Source organism: Mastigoproctus giganteus, chromosome 2 (genome assembly GCF_048544385.1).
Source record: "Mastigoproctus giganteus isolate SK-2022 chromosome 2, ASM4854438v1, whole genome shotgun sequence".
In the NCBI taxonomy this organism is placed as follows: Eukaryota; Metazoa; Arthropoda; class Arachnida; order Uropygi; family Thelyphonidae; genus Mastigoproctus; species Mastigoproctus giganteus.
In genome coordinates this window covers 113,304,207-113,316,544 of record NC_143576.1, presented here as the reverse complement: position 1 = coordinate 113,316,544, position 12,338 = coordinate 113,304,207, and the positions used below count along the sequence as shown (strand labels likewise).

The 12,338-nt window shown below is 37.9% G+C and overlaps 1 protein-coding gene across 3 annotated transcripts in view; it reads right to left on the bottom strand.

The window, feature by feature from the left end:
* The window catches only part of LOC150089502 (potassium channel subfamily T member 2-like), a 414,361-nt gene that overhangs the window by 84,931 nt on the left and 317,092 nt on the right, over nucleotides 1-12,338 (bottom strand). The window contains exon 1 of one of the 3 annotated variants that reach the window (XM_090389522.1): nucleotides 2,738-2,826. The exons of the other annotated variants lie outside the window; for them this stretch is intronic. The gene's annotated coding sequence lies outside the window, so the exon portion shown is untranslated. Of the gene's footprint in view, nucleotides 1-2,737; nucleotides 2,827-12,338 lie in introns of those variants that run through there. 3 annotated transcript variants of the gene reach the window in all.

The following is a 12,338-nucleotide window of genomic DNA, read 5'->3' as shown; positions in this document are numbered from 1 at the left end:
TGTCAGTCTCAGTCGATTATTGGTGCTCACTGCACTTAAATATTATCAAGCGTACGGAAATTCTAATCCAACTTGATCCGAGTGTCACGATTAATCACCGACAGCAGTACATGCAGACCAGTTGGTGCATTACTTGGAATCTTGTAGCAAACTATTTGGTGGTGGCCAAAAATCATCTGTGAGTCGGACCACAGATTATGTCTCAAGTCGCCTCGGTCGGCAGTATTTTCTCTATACACGACCAACTTCTTAATGTCGACACGCTGATGGATAACAAACGGTATTTTAGCGCTCTGATTCAGTAAATCCTTGTATTTAACAGTAAAAGCCCATTTGATTCGCATTTCCAATTTTTTTTCCCATTAAGACTAATGTACTGTATATTTGACGTTCCCAATATAGAATAGGTTACCGAGGCAACTTTCCGGGGACAATAGATACATCTCTCCCTTATGCCTCTATTTAAAAATCGAAAAAGTGAGTGAACCAGGAAGTTTTCGTTGCTTACATTTGCTCAATCTCCGATTATCGATTTTTCAAGGCCATACGAGGATACATTCTCTAACCCCGAAAATATTCTTGGTAACAGTTCGAAAAGAGAAAGCAATGATAATTTCCTAGTTCATCCGTTTTTCCTATTTTTAAACAAGGACATTGGGGAAGATATATTTGCTGTCCCCACAAGGTTGTCTGTGTTACTTATTAACTACACTGTGCTGCCACTTTATTAGGTACACCCCTGCTGTGCACACAAATGGTTTGTCCCACAACGTTGCAAATCACATGACCACAGTTGTGGATATAAATGCAGCAGAACAACCTTTCTAGTATCAGTTAAGCGTACGCGTACAAACCGTAGCAAGAATGGGGAAAAGGAGTGACCTAATGGACTTCGAATGTGGTATGGCAGTAGGTCCAAGACGTGCTGGACAAAGCATCTCTGAAACGGCAGTTCTTCTGAACTTTTCACGCATCACAGTTTCAAGGGTGTATCGAGAATGGTGCAACGAACAAAAAACATCCTCTCAACGGCACTCCTGTGGAAGAAAATCGCTTGTTGATGAGAGAGGTCAGAGGAGGGTGGCTAGAATTGTGCAAGCAAACAGACGGGCCACAATGTCGCACATCACAGAATACAACTTCGGTGCGCAGAACAAAATATCGCAACGGTTGTTGTTGTTGTTATTTGGTTTTTAGGAGCATTAGCAACTAAGGCCATATTGCTCCGGGGATATGCGGTGGTCATTCCCCGATCTTTCCACATCCACTATATTTAGTGGTCACGGACTCGAACCCCGGTCTAATCAAGAAGCGCGTGCTACGCATTGCTGCTCCTGCCCATTGGCTACGGAGGCGCCTATCGCACCGGACGACTACTAGTCGCGAATGGGCTATAACAGCCAACGGCCACATCGCGTATCAATGAAGAACGAGAGAGCACGCTTCCTCTGGGCACAGCTACACCAGCACTGGACTATCGAGGATTGGAAAACAGTTGCTTGGTCTGACGAGTCGAAGTTCCTGGTGCATCATGTTGATGGAAGGCTCAGAATTTGGCGAAAACAACATGAATCCATGGACCCGTCATGTCTGACGACTACTGTGCAAGGTGGTGGGGGCAGTGTTTTGGTATGGGGAATGTTTTCTTAGCACACGTTGGGTCCATTGATACCCATAGATTCACGTCTGAATGCCACATCGTACCTAAACATCGTTGCTGACCAAATGCATCCGTTCATGTTGACAGTTTATCCTCAGTCAGGTGGTTATTCCAGCAGGATAATGCGTCGGCCGGTGCACAAAGCCTGAATCAGTATGGAATGATTCCAGGAACATAACAATGACTTTTGTTTGCTGCAGTGGCCCGCTCAGTCAACGGATCTCGATCCTATTGAACATCTTTGGGATGAGCTGGAAAGGGCTGTTCGCTGCAGGCCTACACCTCCGTCGAATCTCAAGGAACTGCGTGATACACTCATGTCTGCATGGTACTCCATTCCTGCATAACGTTTTCAGCATCTTGTTCAATCCATGCCTAGACGAATTCAAGCTGTTTTGAAGGCTAAAGCAGGCTCAATACGCTACTAGGTAGGTATACCTAATAAAGTGGTTGATTTTTTGATCGGCTTCTGTGGCCATATTGCACCTCCCAAGGTTTTTGCAGTACTTTGATCCAAGCCCGAGGCGGGAATCGAAGCCGCGACCTTTGGGTTGCCGGGCAGGTACTTTACCCACTCGGCTAGCCCGGTCGGCTAATAAAGTGGCGGGACAGTGTATATTCCAAATATAAATGAAATAAAAAGCGAAATAAAAAAATCCTAGTTTCAGGTTTTTACCAAAACGAATCGATAATGCTCAGGATTATCGGATTTCTGACTATTGCAGTTATGCATATAACCTATTTTCACTGACAAACTGAATGCATTGCATTGGAAACAAGAAACAAAAATATTCGTATTTACGAAAACATTTGGTTAACGATTATGGTTTTGCATTTTTGCTTTGACTAGTTCGAACACTAGTCCACATTTCGGAAGATGAAGCAGATGTGACAAAACACGAAAACTGGAAAATACCCATCGGTCATTTAGGTGAATCATCTGAAGCCATTCGTTAAAGCACCGTGATTTAATGTAAAAACGATGATGCTAATAAACTACCACATTTGAAATATTGGCACCTGTAAAGATAATGAAAGGCATGAAATATTAATAATGATAATTTCAAGGATAATGACCTTTTTGTATCTACAAGATTCTCTAGGCTGTCGCATGGAGCTAATATACCATTTACTCTCTCCAAAAATCGCGCTGGATTTAAAGGAGGCACGCGATCTCCACTAATGCTTGGTAAAGTTGGGGCTATCGTTCTCGGCCGAGTTCGAAGTCTGCTTGCGCTGTGATGGTGACCACTCTCACGACCTCTTGAAGGCGGAGGTTGATATGGTTGCGGTTGCTGACGATGGCGAAAGAACCAACGATTTGACATGGCGTCCTAGAAAGATGATACTTCGTAAGAGGTCACTCGTAACTGGAAGGAATCAAGAGATCAGCTTAAAGGCTTACCAACAACTGAAATATTAAGGGATATTAGTCGGTTAATCATCGGTAATGGGATTGATGTTCCAAGACTAGTCCGGCAGTTCTTTATTTTGTAAACAACGATAGCATCCCGAGGAATAAGAAAATAAACATAAATGCAATGAACGGGTTAGCTGACTTTAAAGTCATCTTATTAATAAAGATTTGGGTTGCTAGTTGCAATTTTATTAAATGTAGTAGTAGAGGAGACTTTGTGTGTTTGTCAAATATTTATCGTTTTCCCGTAAAGTCAAGATTTTATGAATAACTAGGGATAAACTCGTAACATAGAAACGATACCTGACCTCTTAGAACCTTGATGTTTTCGAAACGGATATCATCTGAGAATTCGTGAAAAGTCCTTAATATGAAACAGAAAAGATCAATGAATTTTCTCAATTTCAATACAAAACAAGTTAAGAAAGATTGGCTGAAAAATTCAGTAGAGAATATCTATTAAATAGCTATCAGCATAATGAAACCTGTGATACGTCCAATCACCGATGAGCCAAACCATTATGACCAGCGAGTCGTTATGCAAATCGAAGCAACTGCAGGTGAACTATGACACGTGCGCGAGTCGGGACACGTTTTAAAAACACCTGATACTGAGCTCCGTTAATCATTGTTACTCTTGTTCTTCAGATGGAATAGGCACCGGACTTAAGCGCGTTTGACAAAGGCCAAATTGTAATGGTCAGACGACTGGGTCAGAGCATATCCGAAACGACACGGCTGGTGGGGTGCTTACGGTCAGCCGTGGTTAGTACCTACCGAAAGTGATCCGAGGAGGGAAAACCCACGAACCGCCGGCGAGGTGTTGGGCGACCACGACTATCGATGCTCGTGGTGAGTGAAGGTTCTCCCGGATGGTACGTGGCAACAGAAGGGCGATTGTGGCGCAACTCGCCGGTAATTGAAATACTGATGACGGGAGTAATGTGTCACAACACACAGTACATCGAATTCTGCTGAAAATGGGGGTGCGTAGCCGCAGGCCGCTCCGGGTGCTCATGCTAACCACGGTTCACCGACTAACTTGGCCAAGGAGTGAAAAAAAGCCCATAAAAGTCTGACGTGATCCGAATCTGGACCTCTTCTACCCTTGGGGATTACGATGATCATAACCCCTGTACTACACATGTAGACTGTATTTAAAGTTAATTTTCCCCTTTCGATTATAAATTTTCCTAAGCTGTAATATTACTGCGGAGGTGCTTAAGAAATGCAAATAATTGTAAGCCTCTCAAAATAATTTGAGAATTTCCATACAGCGACTACTAATCTACTTTTTCTCTTGTTTTCTTTTTTAGGTGACTCAACCATTCATCGATGACAAAATGTCTTCAGACGAACCATTAATTTTGTGTTAGCGTGGAAGTGTTATTGATTACAGGGAGCGTTCACGGTATCGTAAAATCAAGATACAATTAAAGAGCACTGGTTAGAATATTTCATAAAAATTATGGGGGCGTACAATTGCTGGCCACCTAGAGAGAAAGAGAGAGAGAAAGTTAATTGTTTCAAACCTGAAAAGGTGCGTACGAAATGGGCTCCAACAAAATCCACTCCTTAAATATTAATTTAGAAATAATATTTTCCAAAATGTTTCACATTAACGAATCCTTCACTTTTCCTTCACTTTCAAAAGGTTTAAGAAAGCGATGAGAATTCTATATTTAAAACTTACTCACGCATAAACAATTTAAACAAGCCTTACTTACGTATGTATATATTATGTGACCGAAAGTATTTGAAAAGCGTGATAAAACCGGAAATACAGCATTCTTCACACTTGAGCACAATAGGCAAAGACTGTATGCATTAAAAGGATGTGCTGAAAGTATATGTAGTCAGTTTTAATTAAGGTGTCTATTAATGCAGTTTGCATGTCATTTGCCGACACATAAAGATTGAAAAATTCTGCGTCTCCAAATCAAGCGCAAAGAATATCTCAAGTTCAAATCAATACTTTTCAATCTGTAATGGCACGACACATCAGAAATAGTAAGAGTTACCTAAAAAGGCAATAATGCGCCATCCTTACAATGATTTAAAGTCAAACAAGGCGGCTCAAATAAAGAAAGGCCATGCCATCAATGTTACGTATGGAAAAGAATTCAATGGCAATTGGGAAAAAACTAGATATTACTGACTTTGCCAACGTTAGTGTTTGGAAGTAATATAATATTATTATTATAACGCAATTTTACAAGTTCTGAATCCCTTAGGTTTTACGTTTTAGATAATTTTATAGGGGGGGAAATCATCACAATTTCAATATAACATTACAATTTTAATCAATACCTATCCCTACAATTTTAACATCGCAATTTAATATAAAACGCTAATATAATATTTAACATCAATTTTTGAGCAATCTTAATAGTCGCGCAAAAGAGTAAGTTGTAAAAATAATACTTTGACCGAGTTCAGAAATATAAAAATAGAACGACTTTCACTTAGTTCCAAGAAAGTAGTGTTTATAAACTTTCCGAGGCCTGTGATCATGCGCGGGAGTCCGAATTACCAAACTGAAACCCATTACTAAAATTACACGCGATCTTAAAGAAAATATTGAGATATTGAATATTCTTCCTAAGTTTGTCAAAACTTGATCACAAACGTTGCTAAAACGAATTCTACTGAAAGGTAGGCGGACATTCTTTAAACCAACAGAATATAAAGGCTGGTTATAGGTGTGTTCTTCCTGCCTGATTCTACCAAAATATTAGAGAAAGTACCTAATAGCACGTAATTCCACCTTTCAGAGGCAGAGGACCAAAGTGTATGTGCGGACATATGTTGTGTTTTATGTAGAGCGGCTCCTAAACGATTGGGCATGGTATAAGTAAGACACTGATGGAGTGCTCGGCATATCACTCTTGTAATTGCATCTTTTTTGGCAGTGCATTGTCATCTTGAAATTTTCTGCTACAATCCCAGTACCATTTCAGTATTATGGGGGAACTTAGTAAGAATATTTACATAGTCTCTTTTTCCGGAATAAGGATAAGTTCATTGCTGTCCAAGGACGACTTTTCCCACATGACAATATCATCACCAGCTTTCTGTACAGAAGGCAAGATGCATTCGGGATTAGTGACTTCACGCGACTTCCTCAACATCCCCATGCATACGTCAATGCTAAACAATGTGATTCATGATTTATCTGGGCATACCACATTTTTCCAGTGCACCTACTACTTCTGCTGGCCGTTCCCAACACTGCTGCAAACAGATTCATCCATTTTTTACATTATATGTATACATTTAGAGAGGCATCGGTACTAATTTCATAGTTTTAAGTAATTATTATACTATGACACACTATGAAAAAGGAACAGCCTGATGAACATCGCAGTAAAACCGAAGGCGGCAAATTCGACTTAAAAAAAAAAAAGATATTTAAGGTATTCTCAATTGTCACGAGCGTGTGCCAACTTTGTAAAATTTAACCGTAACCATTACCTCAATTAAATTAAATACCTAGAAAACAGAAATGATTTTATTTATAAATATCAAAAGCTAGATAATATACTTAGCTCATTTAATGGTCATGTCCTGTTAATTTTATCCTGTTTCCAATAAAAAAAAATTAAAAACTAGAAAAACTGATTACATTAATATTTGGCAAAAAGCACCACAACCGTTTTCTCCAGATCACAAAACATAAAATTAATGATTACGGTACATCTTATGTTATATTTTGAACATCATTTTAGAATGAACATTCTCTCTATGAACATTATTTTAGAATCGCAAAAGTATCCGTTTCTTAATTAAGAAGCATTTGACTTCTCCAGATAGACTGGGAGTGGTGCCGAGAAGTAGCATTTACAGGGACACAAAATTGGCAATTTCATCTTACCGAGTCATCGTCTAGAGAACATAGTGAGTGTAGACACCGAAGAAACGACAAACTCACACATCCTGAAGTTTGCCTCGGCCGTTACCTTTAATCCACTACAAGGGAAGTACATCTGCACCTCTAAACATCCCACGAAGTACGTGAACTCCATTTCAGAAGAGGAGGAGGAGGAGAACAATCCTGCATCCGACGACTCATCCTATAATAGAACTGCGTAACACGACCGTAGCGTGACAGGCCACCCAGACGAAGCATCAAGCATCCGATAGGAATTTAAAGTGTACATAAGCGGACAAAACCTATGCTCCAGTAATCAACACCTTTGTCACGCTCTACGGATCGTTCGGTACAAACGGAGCGGCTAAAGATAACTGCACAGCACCAAATGCGCCGTTGAAATCCTTACCTAGCGCCCCTCCGCACATGCCGACGTTGGCATCGCGCATCACAGAAACGCATCGCTCCCATTTGTTTACGCCCCTGTCCCTATGACGACGATGGAAAAGGATCAATTCTACACCACCGAGCATGCACGTAGGACACATATCGGCAAAGCGAGAAGAAAAAAAAACAAAAAACAAAAGGACAGGTAAATAATGGCAGGGTGGATTCTAAATAACCGTGCACCTAATCACATTTGATATCGGTTTGGTCAAAAAAGTTGGTGGAAAAACAATTTTCCAGAAGCTTTTCTGATAAGCTTTATTCTCACGTAATTCGGTTCAATTAGCTTCCAGTTCATAGCCTCGGACGTGCCTTTGCCGAAGTTATAAACTCTCCTAACACATTTTTTTGACACAATCACGGATGGCAGCGAATAGGAAGGAAACGATTATCACGCCAGTAAGACTATAAATTAGAACACCGAATGGCATATACACGGAAGTTTAACAACTTAACAAGAATTTACTTTTATTTACAAATTAATTACTTTTATAATTATAATAAAAACAGTATACAACACATAGTGACATGATTATATCAGTTTGCAGCGTGGTCACTGGCATTATTCGCGTACTTTTCCAGTATAAAAGAATACTTTTGTGCCTTCAACAGAAGTTCGCATCCTCCGATATAAACTGGTCTTTGAGAGTGTCAAGTCTTAAATGAATACTGGACGAGCAATCCAGAAGTTTCAGAAGGTTCGACGTAGGAAGGTGTTTTTCATGTCAAAGGATAATTCACTCATTTCAATGAAAACGTACATCTTTCTCCTGCCTTTTCCCCCATGCGTAGTATCATTCAGAGTACCTTTGTGTCAGCAAAAAGTTGATTATTATTTACCTCAGAAAATTGGCTTTTCTTTGAATCGTTTTTCTAATTAGCTTCACTCAAAGGAATACCACCAAAATTACAACCTGCAATCCCAACATCGATTGTGATTAGTAGTTGGTTGTGGTTTTAATTGATAGTGACATGATACGAATGACTAACCAATGCATCCATACTCCTCGAGAGACATAATGTAGAAGCTCTGCGAATTATCTTTGTATTAAGGGAGAAAAATCGAAACCATTGCGTGTAATCTGAATTTCCACTTCGTTTGCTTTCAGTTGAAATCTTCAATTACTTTTGAGACTGCAATTGTAACTGCAGTTTTAAAGTGAGACGTTTGAAACAGAAACTTTAACTTAAAGCTATAAACATGAAGGCACTGATTTAACTTTTAATCAATTTAAACTATTTTCAGGGAAAGTGATTAAATGGGTTAAAGCCGAAATGTCTCATTATTAACTTTTGTCAATATCTGATATTTAAATCTTTAAACAAATAATAAATAAATTTAAATATTTATTTTAATTATTTATTTAATAATCATATTCATAGTTATATTTTAATCCGATGTTTAAAATCTGATATTTAAAATTGAAGCCAAAATCTGATTTTTAAAATCGAGGTCATAATCTGATATTTAGACAATGGCAAAAACAACGCAGCGGTTCTTTTTTGTAGTTGTTTGTTAGATTTTAGACTTCAATAATTATCTAAATTATTACGTTATATTCTATGTTTACAATTAATTTGTCAGAAAAAAGATGGAAGCATTCAATCCAAAACATATTCAAACATTCTATAATAAATAAATAAATAAACAGTCGTTTTTAACGCATAAATCATCCGCACAGAAAATAGGAATCCAAGATTAAAGCCTAGTAACTGTAATAAAATTAAAATTAATCATATTAATAAACTTAACATGATTAGGCGAAAATCATAAAATACTGAACACGTAAAAAGATATTACCAAAAAGGACAAGAAAAGTTTCCTAATTATATTAGATTAAATTACTAGCAGAAACACTGCTTTGGAAATGACTAGATTCTCGGAAGCTTAAACTACCATTTAGGAAATAGGGGTTTGATTAAGACAGAAAACTTAAAATCGGTCCACTCAAGAAGCTGATTAACAATTTTTTTACATGCAGTTTCCAAACTCTTCTTAAATGCCTGGCAGATCCCTTCTATTTGATATAAGGCTAGGTGGAACATTCCCACAGAAGTACTAGACAGAAGAAGTCATTAAATAAATCATCTCTCTAATTCAATCTATTCTCTCATTAGGTTCATTCCTTATCCCTCACTCAACCTTATTCAACATTTCACTGTTGATGTATTCATATTCTCTGTAAACTACCAATAACCTAACTTTCAGGTTACGATGTCAGTATTCATATATCTTTTTGATCTGATGCAAACACCTCTGTCATAATGGGATGTCAATTACCAGTATGTAATGGTCTGGCGCAACAAATAAATAAACTAGGGTTTTCAAGGGGGACGTAGTATTGCACTGCTACCATCTTTAGACTATTACGATACCAGTATGGTAGATTCTGTGGGATTCTAATATAACAAAATATTGACCTTTGGTGTTGATAAAATTATTATTATTATTAGAATTAGGAAGGTCGGTTAAATGATTAGAATATTTTCTACAATATACCGCAATAACCAGATTAAAGTTTCCCGCATTTGTTTATATTAGTCATTTATTTAAAATAGCGATTAAAAATTCACTATTCTGAATATGGTCATTTTTACAACATGAAAGAGACAAACAGAGGCATGTCTTACTTTGTCATAAAATAATGAATATTATCATCGTTATTTTAATAGTGTGCGTATAAATTGTCCAGACAGAATAAAATGGGCGCACCAGTCGAGTAGAGCGATATATGATTTGCACGAATGCGTTGAAAGAGTGGGGTTAATTTACCTGACTTCGTCAGTTATGTCAGCAAATGGCTGGAGTTTGAAAATCGATCCACTTTCTCGTGGATCGATTTTGCTGAGGTCATACAGCACGTGATTTAAAGGCATCCATTCGGCAAATGCAAAATATTATGAAGTATTTTCAATATATTTACCTTTCAAACTAAGTGATATTATCGATTAACACAACACTCAGAATTCCATCAACATACTGACGAAAAAAAACTAAGGGCGAGTATTCCGCCCCTGACAGACTGAGGACTGCATCGGAATTTGATTTTATGACCACACAGGATAACAGTATATACCACATAATACAGAAAATGTGCTAATTTCGTTTTAATCAGCAGTTTAAGTAAATCAGCGAGCACACGCCCGCCCACAGGATACTTTTATGGGGAAAAAATCATGTCATCTGAAATTCCTAAAACGCAAAAATAAAAGTGCATTATGATTACGAGCGTCATTTAAATATTAAATATTCATCCGCAAAATTATGTAATGCATAGTAGCTGCTCCAGTTAAGTAGTATGACTATTACAGAGACAAACCTTTTAAAACGAAGAGGTAGCTGTTCGGGAGAACACGATTACATCGTGGCAAAAGTATTATCGCAATAAGTAACAGAGCCATTAAAGAGCAAATACACTGTAAAAGCGGAAAAAGAAAACAAGGAGATAATGGGGAAACATCGCAAATGAGAGTTTAACGCGATAAACAATCACTAATAGATGCTCGGCGAAGCAAAACCGAAAGCGTTTAATTCTCCATACTACGTTCCGAGAGTAGTTCCCCTTCTCATTCTTCCAGTTTATTATTACAGCCACGCAGCAGAACAACACCCATACTGGGAGGAGTAAAAAATGCACACAACATATACAGAAACGAAGCAAGAGTATAAGTGGGACCAACTCTACTTATTTTGCTGGTTCACGGACATCGGTTATGGTATTATTTCGGTACTTTCATTTATTTATATAAAACGTGTACTTAATAGAGAATACAATGACACATAGTTCAATGTGTTCAACGACAGAGATCGCATTGCGTTGAAGAAAATCGGGCTTTTCATCCAGCAAACAACAAGTGAAACAAACTGACCGCACTGTCTCAAACGAGCCACAGGAGCTACTATTTCGAGAAATGATAAGAACTGAATCGAAGCCTTTCCACAAGGTCAGAGGCCAGTTGGCATAATTTCGTACTACTAACTTTGGCATGTACCGTATATGAGACATACTAGAACTACATTAGTAGATATTCTTTTGAATGATTCAAGCAATGAAATTCAAGTTAGCGAATGCTGATTTTACAGCATTAGAGAACTTGACACTTCACTGCTGGAATTATATTTGGCAAATTGAATTCCAAGAACGCAACAGGCAAACAGACCCATATCACTGCTCCTATATGGGCTCAGAACCAGTGGCGTAGCAGAATGCCCTGCAGGCTTCGCATTGAGGGAGCCGTATCTAAGCGGAGGCCCGAATAGTTTCATAAACATCATAGAAAATAAAACATCCCAAAAATGTATGTTGCGAAAGAGCCCTGGAAAAAGTAAAAAAATTTTCAGTTTCATCTGCTCAGAATGGAATTTCAAACAATTGTGAATTTAAAAACATACAAAAGGCTTTAGGAATTCTTTTGAGGAAGCCGTGTGGGCGACACGAAATTTCAGACAAAATATTATCTGATTTATTTAATAAATATCCCATTTAATTTATCTTGACAACAGACGAGTTAGGATTAAATACTTTCCAGTCTGATTTACAAGTTTATTGAAAACATTATGTTGAACAAAACGCTGCTCTCTTCATCTTAAACATATCAGTAAAAAACTTCAGAAGCTTCCATTTATTTTTCGTTAAATATTCTAATAAATCAGGTTCCGATTTCAGCTCTCTCTTATTACATTTAACTCCGGTTTTTCGTCCGGAAATTTGGGCAAAAGCACATTATACTTAACAAATTCTTCTTCAACCCACTTAGTGGCTTTCATAGTCCTAATAAATAAGTAAAGCAACATGCAAATGATTGATCTATAATGTAACGAAAAATCTATCTCTGCGGCTCATTTTGTGACTTTGTATTCTGGATCTTTGTTTGGCTAACTAATTATTAATGCATTGTACTTTAGCTGTACGAATAAAAGATCCTTTATTCGTACAGCTAAA